The sequence below is a fragment of the Chionomys nivalis genome, chromosome 1 (assembly GCF_950005125.1).
Source record: "Chionomys nivalis chromosome 1, mChiNiv1.1, whole genome shotgun sequence".
Lineage (NCBI taxonomy): Eukaryota > Metazoa > Chordata > Mammalia > Rodentia > Cricetidae > Chionomys > Chionomys nivalis.
The window spans coordinates 198,533,379-198,539,446 of NC_080086.1; positions in this window are offsets into that span (position 1 = coordinate 198,533,379).

Genomic DNA, 6,068 nt, shown 5'->3' on the forward strand with positions numbered 1-6,068 from the left:
GTGGAGGATCTCAGAGGTTAGCTTCTGCTTTCCTGAGGACTTATGTGAACCCCCCCAAAAATACTAACACAAGAAATGATAGCTTCAAAACATGCAAAATTCTTCAAGATACATCCTCATTTGAAAATTATTTTAAAAAATGAAACAGGTAAGACTATAAATATCACCTAGAGACATGCATGTGGGCAGGTAGACAGAGGCAGAGCTCTGGAATTGCCTGTCTGTTGCGTATGTTCCTCCTGTTCAGTCGTCTCAGAGGAATGCACATTTGGGTATGAAAGGCTCAGTCAGGCCAGTGCTCAAGTCATCTGTTCATCCTCATGACTTTGCAGTGACCACAGTCATTCCATGGCCACAGACTCCATGACTAAAGGAAACGGCTCAGTCACATTCTCCCATTCACTCCGGGTACATAAGATTGGTCCCTCTGAGGACAAACCCTGTTTTGAGGATAAAGGCAGCAACCCACTTACCCAGTTGAACTCAAGGCCATTACCAGAAGATCTGCCTCTTTGCCACATAGGAGCTAAGCCCATAGTTTTTTGGAATAATAGAATCAACTTCTGTTTATGTCTGTGTAGCTGCCTGAGGCCTAACTGCCACAAATCACCTTCCACCCTTTCTTTAGCTGTCATTTGTTGACTTTAAAAAGAACATCAATAACCACACCCAGGAACTTCCCCTCTGGCAAATGGAGCGGTTCCAACAAGGTGGTTCCTGGGTGAATGTTGAGACTAGCAGCCGAGAGTGCAAGAGAACAGCGAGAGTTGTCTGACGGGGAAGAGCACACTTGGAACACGGCTGTTGTTAACGTGTGTCACAAGAACCCTCAGAGGACCCCATCAAAGCAAAACGCACACGAAGTCAGGGAGATGAAGTAGTTCCTAGTGGAACTAAGAATTTCTGGATTGATTTTAAAAAAAGTTATGGTTTGAAGCAATGTATTCATAGACAGTTCAAGGAGGAGGCACAATACCATGACTCTTGGAAAATCAAACACTAACTTCATACCTTTCCCTCCTTGTTTCTGGAGCAAAAGTGAGGGAATGTTTTGTTTTTAATCTTTTCTTTTTTGACTAATAAATATTAGTTGTGCATAGTTATGGAGTACAATATAATGTTTTAACCCATGTATACATTGCGTATTGATGAAATCAGGTTAATTAGCCTATTTCTCACCAGAACTCCTCAGATCATGTCTGTCTGCTTTCTAAGATTGAATCCAGTAAATATATAAATTAATAAATAAACATAAAACTTGTCTTGAAGCTGGGGAAATAATTCAGTTTGTAAAGCTCATGCCGTGAAAGTGCGAGAGCCTAAGTTTGGATTCCAGAACCCACATAGAAAGCTTGATAGAGCAGCAGGCACGGGGAGACACAGGGCTGCGAACCAGAGACAGAAAAATCCCAGGAGTTTGTGGGCCAATCAGCAAGCTCCAGGTTCAGAGATATCTTGTCTCAAATAAAAGATGTGTGTGTGTGTGTGTGTGTGTGTGTGTGTGTGTGAGAGAGAGAGAGAGAGAAAGAGAGAGAGAGAGAGAGCAAAACAATTGAGGAAGACACCTGATGATCACACACACACATACACACACACATGCAGGCATGCATGCACACACATCTGCTTACACAGGCACCCATATACAAGTGCACACACAGAAACACATCACATTTATACATCACATACATGCACATATACACACACATAAAAATTATTAAGATAATTTTGAAACCTCTCCTGTTTAAATTCACTTGTTTTTCTACATAACTTGTGTTATAAATATCTACTTTTACTACTAGAATGCCCCAAAAAAAACAAAAAACAAAACAAAACAATGAAGACTCAAAGTTTGTTGTTGAAGAAAGTCTCCTAACACTGAAATAAATGGAAAGTTGTGATTATAGCAGGATAACTCCAGGATACAAAATAAATAAGTTAAATTTGCATCTCAAAGAACTCATTTCTCAAAAAAATAGTTTTTTAAAAAAATCACGCAAATTTTTTTGATGCCTGTCTAAAATGAAAAAGATCCTCAAAAATCCTCAGTCCAATAAAAGTTTATTTTAGAAACAATTTCTGCTGGTTGAAAACAAAGCAAAACTGCTTTCTCAAGCAAAGAACTATTTTAAATTGCAGGGCCTCAGATCCTGCCCCACACTCCTACGCTAGTGCTCACCCTCAGCACCACCCCACCCAGACCCCCAGCCCTGCCCGTGAATCCCTCACATTCCCATCTTCTGAGACCTGGTCATTTGTTTTGTTTCTGTGTGTCATCCAATGGCTTTCTCTCCCTTGACCTTTGAGTTTGCCCCCTCTCTCCAAGACATTAAGATTATCCCCACCCCACACAATTCCTTTCTAAAGGATGCAAACATAAACAGCATCTCCACGACACAAAGTGATGAATTATCCCTTTTAAGTTTTCCCTTCTGAATCATACATCAGGAAGCCAACATTTCAAATTTGTATTTGCTTTGTAACTTAGGCTACCTATCTTAAATTTTAAAAACAGATAGAATACTTTGGGTTTTTCACCAAAAATTATTTTGTAACTATTTACATAAATCCACAGATTTTGTCAGGGTCTTTGCTGTGTTCCAATGGGCAGGATTAAATAACGCCCAGTCTTTTAAGAATTTCTTATTTTTGTAGACTCCTTTTTGCTTAACCAAGGATCTTTCATAAAGTAAATATTCTTTCATAAGATGAAAGTTGCCTGTAGCTGCACGGATGGTTTTTGTCTTCTGATTGTTTGTGGTTTTCTTTATGTCCTATTACATTTGAAGATCAATCTCATGAATAATGAGCATATGGGCTGCTGACTCTGTCCATCCTCCTCTCCCAAAGTGAGTGAGCAGGTTCTGGGGGAAGAACTCTTTCTTACTGCTTTCTCTAACCTTTACTGAGAGCCTTTTCCATGGTAGGAAAGCTGCTTAACTGATTTCATTCTTTGATCTTTAAATTATTTGTGTGTGTGTGTGTGTGTGTGTGTGTGAGATTAGTACATGGTGGCAAATTGGACTCCTGTTTAACAAATCAGTAAATTGGTCTCTGTTCCTATGCTAGCACTCAACACAATGATTCGCTTATTGAACAGAGTTGCATTTACTGAAATATTATTCATCGATGCCATTAAATGACCTGGCCCAGAATGTTTTGAACTCAAGTTTGGTTGTTCTTATCTTCAAATTTTTTATTGAGTTTTTGCATAATATATTTTAATTATATTCTTTTCAACCCCTTCTAGATTCTCTCAACCTCCCTCACATCCAAATTCAGGATCTCTCAATCTCTCTCTCTCTCACACTCTCTCTCTCTCTGGCAAGAAAAAAAAAACAAGAAAAACAAAAACAAAGAATTAAATAAAAAGATAGAAAATCCATAGGACAAAAAAATAAACAAATAAACAAAAACCAAGACAGTTTTGTGTTAGCCAACTACTACCCTGGGCATGGGCATGGAGTGTGGTTAATACACTCCTGACACACAATTGGAGAAAACCAAATTTCCCTTTCCAGCCAGTATCAGTGACAAAGAGCTTCTTGGTCTTGGTTAGAGGTGGGACTTTGTGTCCCCTTCCCCATCTCGGGGCTAGGATTTCCTCTGGTTTGAACGTGTACAGGCCCTGTTATTACAGGCATCAGTCCCGCTGTGTCCAGAAGACACTGTTTTCTTATCATCTCTGGCTCTTAGACTCTTTCTGTCCCCTCTTCTGCTTCATTCCATGAGCCAGCAGAGAAGGGGTTTGATAAAGACACCCCAGCTAGGGCTGAGTTCTCCAAAGTCTCTGACTCCCATACAATGTCCTCTTGTGGATCTCTGTGCTAAGTACCACCTAGTGCAAGAGGAAGGCTCTCTGCTGACGGTTGAGCAATGCTCTGCGCTTGGATATAATGATATGTAATTAGGATACATTTTATTGCTACGTTCCTTTATCAGAATAATAGTAATAGGTTTTCCCCCAGGCCCATCATCTATCTAATATCAAGTTATTGGCCACTTTAGCAGTGCCTCATGGAGTGGACCTTAAAACCAATCAAAATGTGGTTGGTTATACCCATGGTTATTATTATCATCTTGAAAATTAGACATCTAGATATTTAAACCCTGAGTTCTAACATGTAATTATCTACAAAATGATTGATAGAGTTTTCTTGATCAGCTCAAACACTCATATTCTTCATCTTCACAGCTATGGAAAGAAGAGAATGCAGTTAAATCTCCTTTACCCACAAACCTAGGAATCTACAGAACACTTAGTATAGCTGATGTATCTCTTCACCAGGTGAGATTCTACGGTAAAACAGTGCACTGGAGAGAAATAATGAAGGGACATTTTGAGAGAAAACATCTGGAATCTGTGAAGAAATAAAACCCCAGCACCCCTCGGTCGCACTTGTAAATGCAGAGTAGAGTCACAGGTGCCGACTAAATGGCAGGTCTGTGTGACGGAGGAACTGGGAGGAAGCAGACAATGAATCGTCAGGTGCTCCGTATGTGCAGGCTGTCAGGCCTCCCGGTCGTGTTCGGCTATGCTCCACACTGACACTGCCCTGTGCCTCCTCGGAACTAGAAGACTTTATCTTTGTAAATGTCATGATGAGCTTTGTTTTGTTAAATGTTTGTTACTATTATGATAGGCAAACACCTTTGTTGTCCCAACTGATTCCTTGTTATTTGTGTCAAAAAATATGAAGGATGCTTAACACAAAGGTAAGCCTATGCCTTCTCCCTCGTTGGCAGTGAACTTAGTTATCTGTGCTGTTCCTGAAAGGACTGGCAAAATGTTTAAGGAAATGGCTTGGTAAAGTCTCATTTTCATGTTTGTTCAAAGAAGAAATAAACTAAAGTAAATTATTCTGCTTTGGTTTTACACAGCCTTGATTATTTAGATTGTAAGGTCCTACTTTAAAGTCAGATAAGAGTACAGATTTTTAATTCTTATTTACCATTGTACAAATAAAATGGACATTGTGAAAAATTATTAAAAATCAAAACCTATTCTCTCATGGTTGTCTACTTTATGCAGAAAAAAACATTCTAATAGAATTTCTTTTTAAAATATTAGAAGTAAACAGCTATACCTACCCTGTCCTATATTTTCACGAAGGCATTGGTGAAAGTAGATGAAGCTGAATCTCACAGTTCCTTTCTGTCTTCTAGCCCTGCAACACTTGCAGATCTTTCTGATGAAAAAGTTAGTCCTTGCTAACACAAATACTTTCTTTTGTACTTAGTATAAACATGAACTACTCTGTCTGATTAGAAATTCATGGTCACCATAAGCATAAACATACGTCTGGTTATGCAGAACATTAAAATCCCTGTCCTACCTTCCAGAAACACTTGCAGAACTACCCTGCATTATTCATATGTGTATCATATTCCTCCAAGCCCCAGAAAAGGTTTCTAACAGTTTATATAAATGCACAGATTACAAGGTCAACTATAACTCAGAAAATAATGCTCTGAAGAAAAGCAGAGGAGCGATAAGATGAGATGCAAAGCAAAAGCAGAAGCGAGGTTATAACCGGTTCATTGAATTTCCCTTTCTCTGAGTATTGTCAAGAGACAAATGCAGGCGTGTCTCATAATGGCATTCTCAGCTGCCTGTGGGTTCTTCAGTGCCATGGGCAGTCGTCCATATTGGCAGTCACATAACCGGCTTAGCTCTTGCCACCTCTGCCCCACCCCCTTTCTCAGTCTCCTGCTCCCTCTTCCTGGGGTGTGTGTGTGTAGAGGTGATGGGTTTCTGGGGGGACTGCTATCTGCTGATACATCTCTCAGTAGAAGAGCAGACTGTGAGTACTGTGCGTTTCTGACTTCCTCTTTCCAAACTCTGAACATTTTAATCTACAGAAAATCTTAAACAGCTTTCTTGTAATGCATACACATGATATCCAAATCAAATCTTCTTTTTCATAAGTGTGCACCAAGAAAATATGTTTACTAGTTCTGAAGTTAGCTTGTTTGTTCATCTTTTGACATTTTCTCACCCAAACCAAATATTTTTTTCAAACTCACTTTCCAGGCACTTGTAATTCTTCTCATTTCTGTATCTCTCTCAC